Below are 18,566 nucleotides of genomic sequence, written 5' to 3' on the forward strand. Positions count from 1 at the left end.
CAACATCGCAGAGTTTTCAGCCATACTTCGGTACCTAGCATTCCTTTAATGAAATGCTGTTGGATGGCGCTTCTGTTATGGAAAACAATGTTCACGACGGCATGCATGCGCGTTGCAAAGTCAGCACTTACCAGCAACACGCTTTCCTCGCCTGAAGCTTGGTCAGTCTGGAAGGCGTTCCTGGAAAGGAAGTAAAACGCAGATTAATTAGTCGCCTTTTAGTATTATTACTTACAACTGCCGCAGTAACTGCATCAAGAAAACTTGAAATAAAAATGCGAAACAGTAGCCATTTAGATGTCCTGCGACATCCGCTGAAACAGCGGGCTTGTATTCATAAAGCATTTTGTAAGGCACAACTCTTCGCAAGAACAGGCACCTCCCGATCACGATAACTGCCGTATTAACAGGGGAAGCCCACAGCCAATCCCAAATGAGTATTTCGAAAGAAAACACTTGTGAACTTCGCGCCTAGGATATATTCACGCCTAAGACGTTTCTCTTTGCATATACATGTCGACTAGCTGCGCTATCCTTTTCGGGGCTCTGATTGGAGTTATTCAGTCAAATACAGGATATCCACCCATAAATAAACTGCAGCTTTATTCATTGCACTTTATCCATTGGAGCTTTATCCGTGCAAAAACAATTCTGCTCGAAGTGCTAGATTCTATACAAATAAAAAGAATGATCGGCGGCTGCTCATTGCGGGAAAGAACTCACCAATATCAAGTAAGAAAAAGAGAGGCGGGTCGAAGATAGACGAGTGAACGGCATAAGCAGCTGCCATGGAGCGCCAGAGGCTTTACAGAGAGAGAAGGCAGTGTCGTTAACCAGACAAAGAAACGACTGATTGGCTACACTCCCTCTCTCATCTTTCTATTTTTTCCCCTTTCCCTAGTGGCCTTACGGGATTCCTTCATTTCCGGGATAGGCATTGCGGCGTCAAAAGAAGCCACGGCGTCCTTTCCTTCAATGTGAAAAAAACTCGAGAAGGTCAGGCATCTGAGTAGAGGGCACAGCGCAGCAGGCGATGGTGCCAGACCACGGGATAGTCACTGATAGACGCTTCCATGGCAAAGCACGCCACGGGCTCTCCCCGAACAAAACTGTGCGTCAAGACGCTGTGACAGCGGACCCCAGCCCGCAGGCAGTGAAATGATGGGAGAGGCATCCCCTCTCTATAGCGTCGACCGCCAACCCACCCCACCGCTCAAGCTCCTTGCTCCTCCACGATAGTCGCTTTCACCTCGAAGGACCCCAACCTACGGGCCGGCGGTTCTTGATCTAAGACCTCCGTTTGAAAGTGAAGCAATAATTCAGCAGCGCCGGCGCTCCTGCCCTCCTTTCGCCGGCGCGAGCCACCGCCGCCACAATTTCTGCTCTCGTCATTTCCGCTTCCGCTGTCCGCCGCAATCCTTTCCGCGAGTAGCGCGACCGCGAAAATGATGGAGAAGTAGCCCTCCCCTCCCCCCGACGTGGAGACCGCCGGCGTCTTCCTGCGGCCACGTCCGCTGCTGCCGCCGCCGCCGCTGCTGCCCTTCCTGGTCTGACGCAGCCTGGAGGCCCGACGCCGGCGTGCCGATCAAACATAAAGACGCGGGACAGGAGAGAACCCGCGCCTCCCTTCTCTTTCCCCAGCATCCCCGAGCGGCAGCTCGCCACGCTTCACGCGGTGCCGACTTCGCTAGACATTCATAACGCCCCTCTATAGCACCGCTCGGCACCCGTGGAATTTCTTGTGCTGTTGCTTCTTCTATGGCATTTCGGTTTCCTTCTTCTTTCTGTTTATTTGATTTTTTCATCTGCTCCCTTTCCCTGCGTTCCTTCCCCCTCCCCCCTTGCTTTCTTCCCCTACCAACAAATTCCTCTTTCTTTTGTTGCTCCTATCTGCAATGCTTGTTCTCTTTCACACTGCTGCACCTTGAGTCCTCCCATACCCTCGCCCTGCCATTCGCTTTCCCTCAGTTCTGCTTCTATATGCGCCCTCGCCCGCCACCCCTCAATCTCACTCCCCCTATGGCCGGCAGCGTCGGAACTTGGGGATGGTTTCCTTTCTTTTCACAGGGAGGCTTGGCTTCTTTCTCGTTTTTTTTTTCTTTTTGGCGGGATTTCTCTTTGCGGGATAGTGTGCGGACGCGCAGGGTCATTTATCTGCGGCGGGAGGTGGCGTGAGTGAAGGCCGCGCAAGAATAAAAGTGCTGCATTCGCGAGGCTCTCCTCTGTCTTCTCCGCGCGTGATTTTTATTTATTTATTTATTTATTTATTTTGCTTAGAGCAAATCGACCGTCTTCTGAGTGTGCAGGTGGACTCATCGTCCTCTCGTCAGCCCCGAGGCTTTTGTTGATTACCGAGCAAACTCAGATTAAGGATAGAGCAGCTGCTGACAGAGTGTTCCTCCCACGAACTTCGCTTTCATTGTACGTGCAGCAGTTGGCACGCATGTCAAACGTCGTGTGTGTGGGGAGGGGGGAGGGTAAGTGCGGGCGGAAGCTTACACGCGCACTATATTGTAGTGCCTTTCTTTTCTACATGAGACTAATTCTCGCACCCACCCTGGTAGCTTATTGACAATGGCCTGGCGCTGCAGAGTTCGAGTTTCCGGGTTGACTAAATGCTGTGGCAGCCGCATTTTCAAGCAAACATTGTCGCGTACTTTGACTTCACGTTAAAGAGCCCCTGGTGGTCAGAATTATTCAGGAGTCCGTTAGTGCGACGTGCCTCACAACCATATCGGGGTGTTGGCACGGAGACCCTATAATTACTATTTATTTTTATGAGATCTACACATTCCTTATTTCGCCGAAGAAAGCGTTATCTGTGCCATGGGAATATAGAGGCTAACTTTCTACTCAGCCATGACTTCTGTCTTTCAGGGTGTGTTCTTCTATAAAACTTCACAGTCACTTGAATATTAAGTAGGAATTTTTTGGGGTAAGGCAGTAAGAATTGTTTCCTTCGCCATCTACTTTCAATTCTAAGTTGTCGCTACAAGACGCTGCATCCGAACAGAACTCCTAGGCTTATGCGACCATGACATAAGTGGTTATAAGATTGTGCTCATCACATGAGATAGCGCTTTTCTTAATAAGTTTAGAGGAACAAGTGAGCTTGTTAAAATCGACGCCGAGTGGCAAAGTGACAGCCCCGAATGACAGCCGCTGCCAACTTTACCAGCTTCCGCAAACATCACCACTTGATTAACGATGTAACTCTAGTATGCTGCATACATGGGTCGCTGTTTTAAATTTATGTTTCCTGGTAGATGCGTTTACGTACTGAATGAACATTGGATACGGAACAGGCCACCCGCTTCCACTACTGCACGCTGAGTTCACCGCAGATTTCACTGCGTACCTGACGTCGGAGGGCACTGCAAAGTTTTTTTTTTTTTCGAAAGGGCTCACATTACTTCCGTTCGTACGTAAACGTCCCTCCATAAGCACTTCAGTTAATGAACCGCGTTCTGTTGTAGCAGTCATTTGATTACAGTACCATGCAATCGGTAGTTTTCAAGTCCATTATTCAACCCCGCGTGTTTTTAACATCGCGGGGGAACCGCGGAAGTTCGTGGCCACCCGCGTCCGCGATATCAAGTTATAAGCCAACAAGTCACGTTGCGACGAGCAGAGTGAATAAATATGCATCGGGTGTCACACGCGCTAACGAGCGCCGCTTTGTAGTCGGATAACGGCCGGTGCGCTGTGTCCTCCTGTCCACCTCGCGTGTAAACACGGGGACCTGCATGCGAGCCGGAGACTGCGCGGTGTACGCGTTGGTGTAGGCGGGGGTGCTGCCCACAAACGAGCCATCATTTGCATTCCCTCTCTCCCGCGCTCTCCTTCCTCCACCAGCGAAAAAAAAAAAGGTTTAGCCTCGCCCAGGTTGAGTGGAGGACAGGGGGCTGAACGTGAAATCAAATATTAGAGAGTTTTAGATTCCCCATATGCGGATAGCAGTTCACGTAATACTGGATTACTGCATACGTTAGCGGTGAGCTGTCGGGTCGATGGCGTCATCTTGCGGAGGCGAGTTTAGCGACAGCGGACACATCGTTATTGTTTGGCCAAGCGTGTTCTAGTTAGCTGCTGGTGTTAAGAGTCGTGAGCGAGTTAATCGTTAACATGCAGTACATACCTTTCTCTTTTTTTTTGCCCTTCGAAGAAAACACCCACGGAGCAAAATAATTGCTTTGTAAAAAGCGTCACACAATGTAGCTACCAACGTTGCCACTGCAGTCCACGTCTGGCTTCCGTAACCCCGCGTTCCGTAAAGGGCACTGCGTTTGAGGACAAACTAAATGACTGCATGAAATAATGCCCGCGTTTAGTTCGTCTGCAATCGTATTAGCGTTAAAGGAACACCGATCTTGCAGGGGACGTATGTATAGTAGCAACAATGCCAGCAATTCCACCTGGTGGCTCAGAGAATGAGGAGAGAGTACGCAAAGCTATAGTACTAGTAGTTAATGACGTGCTCTAGTTAACAGCCAGTGTAAAGCGTTGTTAGTGGTAGAATCGTTTACGTGCGTTACCTCTATGGATTTCCTTCGGCGATATTTGTGACAGACCACGTTCAAGGGCGTGCACAAGCAAGGACAGCGAGAGGTGTAGACAAAACGAGCGCTTACCGAGGATTCCACTGAATTGAAAGAAAGCGCTCGTGTTGCCTATATCTCGGTCTGTCCTTCTTCTTGCGCGCGCTTGACCGTGTTCTGCTATGTGCTGTGCCAAACCAACTCACCCCAAAAGTCGATGGCCTCGATCATTAAGATGCACAAACGTTTATCGAACGCATTGCAGTCCACAACCGTGGCCACAGCCGTCACTGGCTCGAAAAGCGATTCGTGCACTAGTGCGGTACTTGAAGTGCACGGGCTTAAGAGACCGCTTATAGTGTCATTGTGTACGGTGTCCCTCCCACACGTACTCAGCCCTTACTCTCTCCCTTTCTTCCTCTTTCTATTCCCCTTTCCCCCACCCCCAGTGTAGGGTAGCAAACCGGATGCTGTTCTGCTTGACCTCCCTGCCTTTCCTACCCTTGATTTCTCTCTCTCTCTTGCAGTCAAACAAACTTTCACAGGATGTCGCTGCCAGCTTTGCTACTGTTCGCGGATCCGGTTTCCCGGTAATGGGAGAACCGTAAGACGTTCGGGGACCAGCTGAAACTCTCCATTAGAGGCACCGTCGGGCTTTGAATGCCCTAAAATCAGCCGACTCGTGCATGAAGCAAGGTAGCGCAGGGCTAGGTGGGGCGGCTGATTAGGGTTCAGTATTGAGTTCCGAACACCTAAAGTCGCTCAGTAGGTAAGCGAAAACCTGCGTACACAAAAAATTTAGCGTTATTTCGGGATTCCACTCCTCTCCACCTTTTCTATCTTTCTTTCTCCACATATATATATATATATATATATATATATATATATATATATATATATATATATATATATATATATATATATATATATATATATATAGGAACACAACAGATTCTTCCATGCAGTGGCAGTTTGTTCGTAGGATTTGCATATTCTCTAAATATGGTACGGGGGCTCCAGCTTGCCGTTCAAGAAATTATTTCAATAAAATGTCATGCGTAAGGTCGTTATTTCCGAAGCAGGACATTCGCTTTTTAACCATTTTATTTGTTAAGTACTGCCTGCGGCTGCCTAGTTCGTTTGGGGAAACACACCTGGCGGTGGCTGCATGTTTTTTTTTTCTTTCCATTGGTGTTTGCCTAAGCGATGTAATCAGCACACGCGACTCATCTCCGTCATCGACTAAAGTAGCCTGATTTTAAAATCCACTTTTGCGACAGCGAGATACAAGAAAGAAAAAGAAAAGAAAAAAAATGAAGGAAAGAAAGCAGTGCTATAGTTGCAAGCCATTTAAATGTTCTTGTGACACCTACTTTCCAAAGTGTGCCAAATGATCGCTAGTAGCATGCCCCAAGTTTGCGAACGCTTATCTCGTATGCAGATAGGACAGCCGCTGCACGAAAGCAGATATGTCGAGCACGACAGCCTGGAATAAATGCTGATAGATCGAGATAAACATGGTAAAAGACGCACGCCATGACGCCCAGTCCGTTTGTTCCTTTTCTGTAAAGCTTGCCGTCTAGCACAGGGGTATACCGTGTGTTCCATCTTCGAGGCTTCTGTTTTCTCATGGCACGACCAACTGCCGGAAGTGCGCGCTATCCCGACTGGGCACGCCGGTAGGCCACGCAGGCTAAATCGATTCGGCAGTTTTCTACGTCTCGTTGCGTGCTGTGCAGGCAATCTTGATGGACGTCTCCGTACGCGCTGTACCGTTAGGACAACCGTGGTAACAACCGGCTTGTGTGTGTTTATATTTTGTCTCACTGCTTCTTCTTATACGACGAAAACAGGGTGGCCTAAAGAGGACACCGCAAACGACAGTCGAGTCCAAGAAAAGCAATAAAGAAAAGCGGAGACTATTGCCCTTCTGAAGAACTTTGAACAAGAAGTTGAAGTAGTCGAAGAAAGCACGCGAGGACGAAAGCAAAGTTACAGAAGCAAGCAAACGCGAGGCGAATCTGCTGGGATATAAGTTTTTGTTGCGGCCGTGGTAAGGCACGTGTTTCATGTAGAAGAATAAAAAAAAAAGCCGTGCGTGCGACAAACCACCGACTGCTGTCGACACATCCTCAACTGCGCTGTTATCTGAACCCTCGCTGGCTGTGAAAGTCGTTCTTATAGAGCACGGGTCCTTCCAGTGTATATATCAGCTACGCCTTCTCAGAGCGAGACGTATATCCCACATGGCAATACGCTGCGCATAGTGTGGTGACTACCACAGTAGTTTGACCAGTTCCTGCCCGACAAAAGCTACAGAAATTCTGAGAATTGTCTACTAAAGCGTAAGCATGGTTTGGTTCCGCTGTGACATCGTGTTTGCTTAGTTTTGCTTATTCGCTTGCTTATGCGCGCTTACCCATGGCCTTTCCGGTGGCAAAGAATGCTTAGGCTTTAGTGGGCAATTGTCGGATTTTCTCGCCGCATCCGGCCCCTTCAGTGCAACCGTACCAAGTGGGCTGGAACGCCGGGCACGAGCGTGCCTCGAAGGAGGAAAGCGGCCGAAAAGAAACACCCGCCACAGCAGTAGCACGTTAGGTGTTGCGTCAGCGGAGAGTGCATTGCCGCGATGCCATGTTACACTCGACGTCGCTCTCGCAAGACTGTGCTATGTGCGCGTTCCTTGCGCAGGGCAAGCTTTCGCCTGCATTCTGAATGCGCCTGGGTAAGGCCCAGTGAAAACGCGCCAAGCGTCTCAACACGCTCTCTTGCCCGCGAGGTGTTCCTTGCTCGAAGGACGCTCAGCAGCAGTGAATTGAACACTGGGCCGCTGCAAAATCTCAAGTCGGTCTACAGCCAAATTGCAGTTGCCCCCCCCCCCCCCTAATTTAACTTGCTCCACCCTGCAGATTTCAAGTTGGCCTAACCCCAAATTTAACTGTCCCACCCAAAAATTTCAAGTTGGCCCACCACCTAATTTCAGTTGACCCACTCCCAGATTTCTGCTTGGCCCACCCCCGAATTTCAGTTCACCCACCTTTGAATTTCGGGTTGGCCCACCCCCAAATTTATGTTGGCCCACGTGACATTTCAAGTTGGTCTACCAACAAGTGTTAAAATGGCCTACCCCAAATTTCAGTTGGCCCACCTCAAATTTCAGTTGGACCACCTCCAAATTTCAAGTTAACAAACCCCCAAATTTCATTTGCCCCACCCCTACTATAAGCTTCCCTACGCATTTTCTCAGGAGCCATATGTAGACTGTTATCTCTCTGGCTATTCTCTTTTTTTTTTCCTTTAAATTGTATCTTGTCGCGTAGAAGCTACCAATGATCTACTAATACCCTATCATATTGAATAAATATTTTTGCAAATTACGCATTTTCTCGCAAACATGAGGCATTACACTTTTCGCGTGACAGGGCTGGGGTGCTCGCCAAAAAATGCTTGCACAATAATTTAGTGCAAGTGCAGCCATGGCCTATCCTTCGGCACCCAATGATGTGATCTACGAGCTAGTCCCATCTGCTTCGATAGTATACCACTCTGGGAAGGGAAGATCCCCGCACTATTTTCTAAGCCCTCTTGCCTGCGTAGGTCCACAAAAGCCTTGTTGCGCTTTTTGAGGCTCACTGGACTGTACTAACGCTTGGGACTTTCGGCGAACATAACCTCAACGAGCGTACTCACACTGACTGCCTCTGTCATTTCAAAGCGAAGCTTTCTTTGTGAATTCCCTTGCGCCTGTTTTTTTTCTGAACGTGGCTGCTGCCTGCTGCTGGTGCTGCTGCTGTTCATGTGTTCTCAACCAATTGCTCACACTCGGCTGCGGGACGGCGGCGCCATCCAGGAGCGATCGTTCACACTACTACCCCGCAGCATTGGAAGGTAGATGGGGAAGCCGGCCTCTGCATGGCGGCTCATTGGCCGCTGATTGAGAGGGTGAGGGGGCCGCAATATGGGGAGCCACGATGAGACGATAGAAAGGGCACCGGAGGAGGTCGCTCCAACTTGCGCATGCGTTGCGCCACCTGGCAACCGCGCGGACGGTCGCATCTGCGCCTCCAAGGGGAGGTCGGGTATTTCAAACAAATGGTGCAGAAAGCCATCAAACCATAAACCCCTATAATGCTGGTTGCGTTCAAAGGTGTATTGCATTGTTCAGGGCATCCTTGAACCAAACGAGGAGGTGCGCATGAACACTGCATCGCAAGCTTTGCGGTGTACAGATTCCAACATCTTTCCTTTTCCTTATCTAGCTCGCCCGTTCCCCAATTACCAGGTAGCGAACGGTGCACGGCGTTACTTAACCTGTCGGCTTCTTTTTTTCCTGTTTTGTCTCCCTCTCTCCGTTATCAGGGCTTACGGACTAAAAACGCTGATAGCACCTTGATGTGAAACGCCAACAACTCCGAATGCGCCAGCAGACAGGAGCAACGAACATTAATCTGACATGACATTATTAATTTTCTTCGTAATCAGGTCCGCGCTAGAATGTAGGTTTAAGCACACAGGAAACAAGAAAGAGGTGACACGTGCTGCGTCAAGCGTGTGTCGTCTGTTCGACGCGACGCCAGCGATTTTCTTGCCGTTCAGCAATAGCAGTACCGCACCCTTCCGCACCGCCAGCCCAGAGAAGGGACACTCTATCAATTGCCGCCTAATCTAGAGAAACAGCATCGCTTCGTCGTGCGCGGGACAACAGGCTTAGTAGGACAGGCGCGTCGCAACTGAAGCCAGAGAGCCAGCGAGCAAAACGGTACAACAGCTCCCTATTAAGGGTCGCCCTAACAAGAGCGAGTACTCGTCAGGAACGACTCACGAGCGAGCTATCTTTCTCTTGTTCCTTACTCTGTCCCACAGTATACTTCTTGAGGCAGTGCGGCACGCTCCGAGCCGGCGTAACGTCTGCGAAGCCTGCGCCCGGTCAGGAAGACAAGTCCCTTGATCGATCTCAGAAGCGTGGTGGTTAATTACCGTCCTGCGGCGAACCAAAACAATGTTCCCCCGGTCTCCATGGTTGACCCGCGTCGGCTCCCCGGTAGGGGAGTCTTAGGGTTCGGTCCTCGCTGGCGAAAGCCTATACGTCTTCTCCTAAATAGGAAAGAACCCAGGCAGAGATCCGCAGCTGCTTTTCGGCTTTGTTGTTTGCCCCCAGAGCCTTCCTCACTCGAGGCTTACCCGTTCTCTCACGGCATTTACCGGGTTGGGATGAGAGATCCGGAAAAATAAAAAAGAAAGAACTATGGGACGAACGAGAGACAACGCGAGAGCCGCAGACACGCACCTTCACATGACCGCGCTCTACGCCGGTCGGCTTGTGGCGAACGGATAGAAGGGGCGCACCGTTAATTCCTGACGGTGTTGGCATTCCAACCGGGTCCCTTCATTACTTAGGCGTCCCCGGTGCCCAGAGTTCTGGAATTTGTCTTATTGCTGCCCGAGCAGATCGGAGAAGAGTTGCGGCAAGATCCTTCGGGCCGGTCTTGTCGTCGTCTCCGACCGCGGTACGCTCTTGGCGTGCGGAACGTCGCCTAAGTGCATTTCTCGTTTATTTTTTCTCCGCCTTTTGTTCTCGTTCTCTTTTGTGCACGTGACGCGTTCCTTATTTCTGGTGGGTCTGACCGTACCGCTCGCTCTCCTAGGAGAGCGGTCAATATTAATTTCTGGCGGCGGCGTTATGACCCGTTTTGCGCACCCGTCAGAAGCTTGTGTGCGGTGCTGCGGTGTGTAGGCAAGTTCTGTTTTTCTTCAACGAGATAAGTGCTGCCCTAAATATGAGCTAGGCGAGGTGGGACTCACTGCAGGAGTGGAACAACTTCGATTGCCTATGTTTCGGGTAACCTTGCGCAATACCCCTCACTAACAATAGGAAATGTTTACGCTACAAATGCAACGAAAAAGAAAATGAGAAAGAATGCTCATGCGCTTGGTTTCTGACATTAGTGAGAGGGGAAAGCAACCAATCGGTGCAGGAGTCAGTGAATGAGCATCAGTTACTGCTAATAATTTTGCCTATTTTGGTGCGTTGCACTGTTGCGGTGAATAAGCTAGATTTGATTCTAACCAGTTCACCTAAATTTCTCACGCACAGATTATATGCTATATATTTGTATGCGTCAGCGCCCCTGACTATCAAGTGAATTTTGTATTGTATACGCCCGAATAACCTCTTGTCAGTCCTTTGTTATTTTCTTTGTCAACCTCCTCCATTGAGGGTAGCTTAATAGCGGCGACCTGCTTAACCTAGTTTGCTGATTTTCAATTCAATCTCTATATTCGTGATGCCTATACCATTGTACGCTTAGGAACGACCCTACGCACCGCAAATATACAGATGCGACATGACACTAAGTAATTTGAGAAGCATTAACGCAACCAGCATTGAAACTGTAATGATGCGTGAAAAACTTTAGACGTCACCAGTACTGCAATGCGTAGATTAGTTTTTGTTAGTTTCTGGTATACCAATAGATGACCGTACAATTATTAGAATCACGTAATCGGGGCCAGCTTTATCATCTGCAAATACAAATGAAAATGGTTCATTTCTTTGAGGGTAAGGGTTATGTTATTCATCTTGCAACTGACAGGTATGCTTCTGTCATGAACCAGCGAAGATCGCTGTTTAGGATTAGGATTTCCCTATGACTTGTACAACGCGATCTCGGCATCCGCACAAATACAAATATTAATCACAAATCTGAACAACGTCTGCAGAATTTACACCAACGATTGGTGATTGGTTAGCTTCCATCGATGAATAGACAATGAACGAGTTCAAATAGAAATCACTCGCACACTGTGTTTAAGTTGTGAAGTTTATGGAAAGTGACGAAGTATCGAAGTCTGTGAAACTCGCGGATAAATAAGCCAAAGAAAGCATAGAGAAAATTGACGATTTCCTCTTGAATTATTTGTAAACGAGTGTCAAACTGTCACTACACCATATTCTTTACAAAGGAAAGGGGATATGAAAGTGAAAGAAAATACATGGCATTCCCACTGCTGAGAGTCGAACCCAGAACTTCTACACGATGCGTGCTGTGTACTTTAGCAATAGACCTGTGGGGATGACTGTCTATATTAGGTTGGTTATTTGCGGTCATCCATAAATGACGTTGTACTGGGTGAGATAATCAGCGCATCTCAGGATCTTGACAGGTGGATTTCATAATTTTTTCTCTTTGATGACACAATTTTGCGAACAAAGCAACTTTTCTAAAGACAGAATTCAATCATTGTATCTGAAGTAGAACTGCAAATGAGCAGTTACATGAGGCACATTGTTAGAAAGGGAAAGTGCGGAAGCTCATAATGCTACAGCGATGTATTTGCATGCAGAGGCACCTGCTCATCTTCGCTTACGTTGCGGTGTCATAGTTATTGCTTAGCTCCGCAAGACAATGTGCTTGCCCGTGCAGATGTATTTGCTAATGTATGGCCTCAGGCACACTCAAGCTACAGTTTTGTAGCTTTTAATTGGCCGTAGTTTCCCACTTTGTTGTACAATATAAATCAAGACATTTCTCAAAAAAAAAAAAATTCATGGTCGTCTCATCAAAATTCCTTGAGCGCATGCGCGCGTTTCTACCCCTTCGCAATTTTACAGATATTTTTGCAGAGCAAGCACACATCACTCACCGGAAACAACGTGAAAGAGTGAAAACGCATAAATTGCGCAAAATCGCAAATGGCGCACCAGGATTTAAAAAAAGAAACCCAAGCGTCAGGACGAGAGCAAATTCCCTTCCTGTTACGACCGAATGAAAGAATCGCCCCAGTGGAAAACAGCTACCACACGAAATTTCGTACACCCGCTTGTGCTTCAGGAAGCTTCGCATTTCTGAAATATTCATCTCCGGATATTCTCTGGTGCTTCTTTCGGCTTCCCAATCCGCCCATTCGCATTGTACGCGCCAGCTCACCGTTTGCTGCTCCATATCCCGTTGCCATCTTTCTTCTCTTCTTTGAAAGCCACTGCCTTAACGAGGAGTTGAAAATGAAGCAAAAAAAAAGGAAAATAAAAAACAATTAAGAAACGATTCCCTTCATGTGTTCCAACCGGAAAGTGTGCCCGGAAACATGGGCACACAGAAACGGACGTTTCCCTCCATCCCCCCCTCCTTCCCGGAAAGAAAAATTGAATGGCACTCGCATTTAAAAGAAAATGCAATACAGAAGTACTACGATGCAGTGTTCCTTGTACAAAGCTTGTACAATATAGCAAAACGACAACTATACAGCGCCATCGTGTGCCAAGATAATTTCTGCGGTCAAAATTTTATGACATGAATCTGCGCGTCCGGATAGCGCACGGGCAATTCTATGCTCTTTGTTAAAAGCCGCGTATTCAGTGCCGAGACTACCCTAGGTTTTGTGGAAACTGAAAACTGCGCGTTTTGTCATACATGTGGCATTGCTATGAATACTACGGCAGATCATTTGGCAAGAGCGCCGAGCATTCCGGCTCTAGCGCAACTCGCAACAAGAGTGAGAAATTCAGTGGGGATTTAGGCGTTAAATGAAAGAGAAATGCGTCAGCATTACGTCGAATCTCTTTTGAGCTCCCGGATGTACCATTTAAACCGAGTTCGCCACATTGCAAGGCGCTGCTCAGGAGCTCACTCGGCGCACGTCCTGCTTCTTCAAAACGCAAAGTGCAACGGTTGGTGGTTGGTATGAAACCACCGTCAGTTGCACAAACATATACAGGGTGTCCCACGTAACTTTAGCCAAGTTTTAACAGTGTGCAACTTCCACGTAGCTGGACAGAACAAAGGTATTGTTGTTTGCCGTCGCTTGGAGATAATCAAATTGTTTTTTTTTTCTTGTACCTAATTGCGTGATTAGTCCTATTTAATTATTAAACTTCTAAAATATTGTTTTAGAAGAAAAGTGCAAATGAGAAAATTGTAGAGCGACATGAAAAACTCCCGATACAACTTTCTGTTCATCAATACGTGTTACACAGAAGTGTTTTTCCGAGCGTGAAAGAAGCCCGCAAACGCGCGCAATATTGCCGCGTGACTGGGTGCTCGAGGCACTTTACGTGTATCTGCGGGCTTCTTTCACGTTCGGAAAAACACTTTTATGTAGCGGGTATTCAGCATCAGAATGCTGTACCGGGAGTTTTTAATGTCGCTCTACAATTTTCTCATTGACCCTTTTCATCTAATCATAATATTGAGATGTTTAATAATTAATTAGGACTAATTATGTAATTAGGTTGAATGAAGAAATAAACTATCTCCAAGCGACGGCAAACAACAATACCTTGGTTCTGTCCAGCTACATGGCCTTCGTATGTTTTTAATCTCTGCCTAATGTTAGCTGGGACACCCAGATTATACCGGGTGTTTGAGCTAACACTCTCAAAATTTTTAAAAGGTTGACTGTGGCAGATAGCAGAATTATAGTTCGTGAGCTTGTCTACTCGAAGAGGTGGGCATTATTAGCAAAAAAGAATTGAAATGCTTAATGGACTAATTAACAAAAATGACTAAATTACCTTATGGCCTACATTGAAATTTACCAATTCTAGACGAGCCGTTCGCAAGGCGGATCGACCTTGTAAGAATTCTGAGGATCACACCAGTTTCGCGATATTAATTCCCGTACTTTGCGGACAACGGACAACGCATTGGCACTCCAGATACTTTTTTTAAAGAGAACGTGGCTTTATGCATTGAAGCACAAAAGTTCTTCAACGTCATTATTCACCCGAGATTCGGCATTAGAGCGTAGCCGGACCATAAGATGTGAACGTACACATAATTATTTAGATGAGTTCTATGTAAGCATACCAGATAGATGAAGTTTCGTCGTCGAGAATGTTTCGAGGAAAGAAACCTACCCTCCTCGATTTCCGCGGGATTTATTGATACAATTCGTTTTCTTAGAGCTTTCCGATGCTTCTCGCGGTCAAATAGTTTGTCCCGCGCTGACCAAATGCTAGCATGTTGGCTAGCTCAAATGGCAGACCGGGTCGAGGAGATCAGCGACCCCGGGTTTGATCGGAGATCCAGGAGAAACTTTCCTTCGACTACAAAGTTTTCTTTCCGTGGGCACTGAAGTGGATCCGGTGCGGCATGCTACTGCAGTTAGCATACGCTTTTTGTTTCTTTCCTTTCCACCCTTTTTAGAGCGCAGCTCTTTGGCGTCCGTTCCTGGGTTTCGCGTCGTCGTCGGCGTCGTCGTCGTCGGCGTCGGCCTCGTAACCAGCTCGCCTCCGCCGCCGCGCTCCGCCGCCGCGCATGCGCCGCTGCTCCGCCGCCGCGCATGCGCGCTGTCGGCTCTCCGGGCGAGGGAGGATGATGGAAGGGAGGAGGAGAGACTGTGGAGGAGGGCTGGCTACACAAATGGCTCTTTGGCGTCCGTTCCTGGGTTTCGCGTTGTCGTCGGCCTCATAACCAGCTCCGCCCCCTTTCATCCCCCCAGCGCTAGCAGCGACCGACTGATACCGCTTTCGTGAGTCCGCTACCGCACTCACGAAAGACGTCGTGCACTTCCTGCAACTCGCATTAACCGTCCATCGATCCACACCGATGTTAGTAGTGGGGGACTTTAATGTTGACATAAAGACAAACAGCACTTTCCTAACACTTATGCGGGAGAACATCCCGTTCCTCTCGCTCGTAACGCGTCCCACGGCTGTGACAACCTCGCGAGGCACTTGTATAGATCTCGTCTTTGAGAATCAAGCATTGGTGTACCAAGTCGAACATATATCAGTCTATTTCTCCGACCACAAAGCTTCCTTCATGACTGTCAAGAACTGTTAATGGAGTCTTTGTTAAAGGAATACGTGTGAAAAATAAAAAAAAAAATTCTGTGATAGCGCATACATGTGTTGCTCGATTTCTTTGCCTCAATCTATCGAAAAGGTGAAACAGCTTATTTGCTGCGCTCAAATTTCGCATTAGGAAGTAACGTAATCGTCGGTAATTTTTTTTTCTGTGTGTGTATACATGAAGGTTCAGTGCTCAGCGACGGAGCAGTATGGGGACCGACGCTACTTCAACCCCCGGTGAGCACTGGGTGATTAGTGTGGGGGCCGAGTGCAGTCACGATGCATCAAAAAGAACCTTCCTTTCATATAACACAAAAATTCATCATCTAGTTGTCCCCGCCTCCCAGCACTGGCGCAAGAAGGTTGCCGGTCGTCAGTTTGGTGAACTAATCTCGTTTCAATTGTTGATCACTGTACCTCTGAGAGAGAGAAAGAGACAGATAAATATTCTTTGTTACTCGGCGAATATGATCGTAATGTTCATGATGATGATGATACTGGGCGGTTGCTCGGCGGCCTTTGTCTAGGCCTCCTATTTCAGGCAAACATGAGCTTCAACGTGCCTTGAAGTAGAGCGCCCGCAACCACACCCTCAGTCCGTGCTGGTGTTCCAAGACAGTCCAATGTATGGGCCGCGTTACCTGGGGATCACTTTCTAGGGCGTCATTCTATCCTTTCTTATTCGGTTCGCCAGCAGCAGGTTGCATCATTGAGGCGACACTCTGAACGCAGTAACTCGCAAAAAGTGAAAGTATTTACAAAAGTTGTCGATAAGCATACGGCCCCGATGCACAGCTCCCAGTACTTCCACTTTGTAGGCATCAAACAGCTGTGACATGTTCGAGTAAGTGGCGACATCAGTTGGCGTCACTGCGCAACTTGGCTATGTCCTTGTCCCGGTTTTTGGCATTATAAGATATTCTCACTTTTTTTGTGCATGAGTGTGTTGTGTTCGGGAATCGCACTTGCAGTAACAGGCTGACTTGCTACGAAGTAGGCTCGGCAATAAGCGCCGCGAACACGGAAAACGCATTCGAATCTGCTTGCTTCTGCAGAATTTCTCAGTTCTGAGGATCAACGTACTATGTGTGACGTTGAAATGGCGCGAAAGGCTGGTCTTCTTTAACGCTGCCAGTAAAAAATAAATAGTTTGCCAACTTGAGGTACGCTTCTTAACGCACCCAACTCTGGTTCTTTGTCTTTCAGTATTGTTTTAATATATGCAACTGAAGGAGACGTTGGCACCCTTACTAGCCTCGGCTGCTTCTCTTCTAAGGTCAAGCAAAAGCGAGAGCATGAAGACACGGAAAGTCAGATATCACGAACAGTTCGAAAAATTTATAGAAAAGTAAAGAAAGCCACATAGGAGAGTAAAAGAACACTCAGAGACCCACAGTTCCCTAGACACAAAAGAATTCGAGAACTTTCACATTGGTTGAGAATTTCGCAGAGGCGGCGGGCGAAGAATCTACACTTATATGGATATCAAGACACATACAACACCTAACAAAAATCATACCTGTGTTACAAATATACAGACGGGAGCTGCCCGTATACGCTATATTAAAAAAGTATACTGGCCTCATTCACGAACATTCAGTATGATCCTCAAATTTTTTTGTATTTATCACGAATATTTTGAAATCCACAAGTGCTCTTTTCTGTAGGTTCATTGTTGGCCACGGACCAAGTATATTTTTTTTCTGCTCAAAATTGTTGGCCGGTGGTCTAGCAATGCTACACTAGCCTTTAGTCTTCGCCTCGCATTATCGTGTCGCTGGCACCAAAGAAGGAGGTTGCGTACATCACCTATGTTTGCTTCCACAGAGCGCTATCAGGTTCGTACTCTAATGAGAATCACAATACGCTTATTTTGCTTGATTTTTAGGCTGTGTTAGAATACGGCGTTTCCAAATATAGCACTTACTAGTTGAAGAATAGATGTATAAGGTGCGACATTTTTACCTACTAAGGTAATAGGGGTAGTTGACAAGTACTTGGGTAGCTCAGGGGGAACCGACCTTGTGATCCAAAATGATAAATATTTGGGCCAATTGGTATACAAGGGCGCAGATATGTCGACCATTTGTACATATTCAGCATTTTGCTCCGTTTGCACAAAGTCACAGAGGGAGGCTTACAATCCAAGGAAACGCTATTTACTCCGCAATATTAAAATTGCAGTGCCTCTGATAGGATGCTGGTAAATGCTGAACTGATTTCGTGATGCAAATACGTATGCAGTGACTTGTCTAACAATGTTATGACTTTTTGAAGCATGTACACGTAAGCAGAATTCTCCTATACTGTTCTGTGTTACTCGTTGCGAAGCATCAGCTATTTAGTTTCCCTCAACCGACAGAAGTGTCGACAGAAGGCTGAAGAACCACTGCGATGATTCCGCAGCCATCACTATTTGTTCGCAGCAGGAAACGTCTGTCATGCAGGACGAGGCAAAGATTTGCGCCGAACGTATCCTATGCATGCGCGCACGGCCATGAACCCTGTTGACAGGCGCTTTTAGCTTCCGTTAGTGCGCTGCGTCCATAATCAATTGATTCATAGAACGAAATCGCTTTCCTCTGAATATCGATCGATGAGCCAGCCGTTTCCTTGGCCATAACTTACGGGCGGTCCTCGTATCCAATGCTTCCAGAGAGCACCGACATAGTAGCGCTGCGACATGGTGAAACGGAACGCATCGTATTGAATAAACGATCGGTATAGTGGCACTTAAACTTCAGTGACACCGATCGATGCGCAGGTCGCTCATCAAGTCAGGATGTTTGGCGTGCTCTTTACTAAGAGCGCAGATGATATGATAATCGGCCCGAATTGTTTGCTCCACATGGCACTTTCAATCGATCTTATACGCGAAAAACTGGCATCAAGACAGGCTGGCCATCTCGTAGGTGGACCATTGTCATGCTCAACAGCAAGAACAAATGAGGCGAGAGTGCCCTAGCTGAGCGCAGGGGTGTGCGGGGCAGAGCAAGTGGCGGGCCGAAAGGGAGGCGGATACACGAGGCGAGGTGGGCGGGCGGGTAGATATCGAGAATGCGCTCCTCTTGCGACCGAGATGACGAGAACAGGCTGTCCAATCGATTCGATCGGGTTTTACCCGCGGCAGGCGCGCATTATTTACAACTAGGCCATCGCCTACCATCTGAAAGCCACGGCTATGCAGCGAGCTGTGCAGTTAGGGCGGAGGGAGAAAACATGGAAGGGAGAAGGAA

The 18,566-nt window shown here is 47.7% G+C and overlaps 1 protein-coding gene across 3 annotated transcripts in view; it reads right to left on the reverse strand.

The window, feature by feature from the left end:
- LOC135896415 (uncharacterized) overlaps positions 1–18,566 on the reverse strand; it is a 203,325-nt gene that overhangs the window by 109,362 nt on the left and 75,397 nt on the right. For 2 of the 3 annotated variants that reach the window (XM_065424789.2, XM_065424788.2), the window contains exon 3: positions 132–180. The gene's annotated coding sequence lies outside the window, so the exon portion shown is untranslated. Of the gene's footprint in view, positions 1–131; positions 181–12,466; positions 12,499–18,566 lie in introns of those variants that run through there. The other variant, XM_070537029.1, reaches the window with a different exon arrangement.

This window comes from Dermacentor albipictus, chromosome 4 (genome assembly GCF_038994185.2).
Source record: "Dermacentor albipictus isolate Rhodes 1998 colony chromosome 4, USDA_Dalb.pri_finalv2, whole genome shotgun sequence".
NCBI lineage: Eukaryota > Metazoa > Arthropoda > Arachnida > Ixodida > Ixodidae > Dermacentor > Dermacentor albipictus.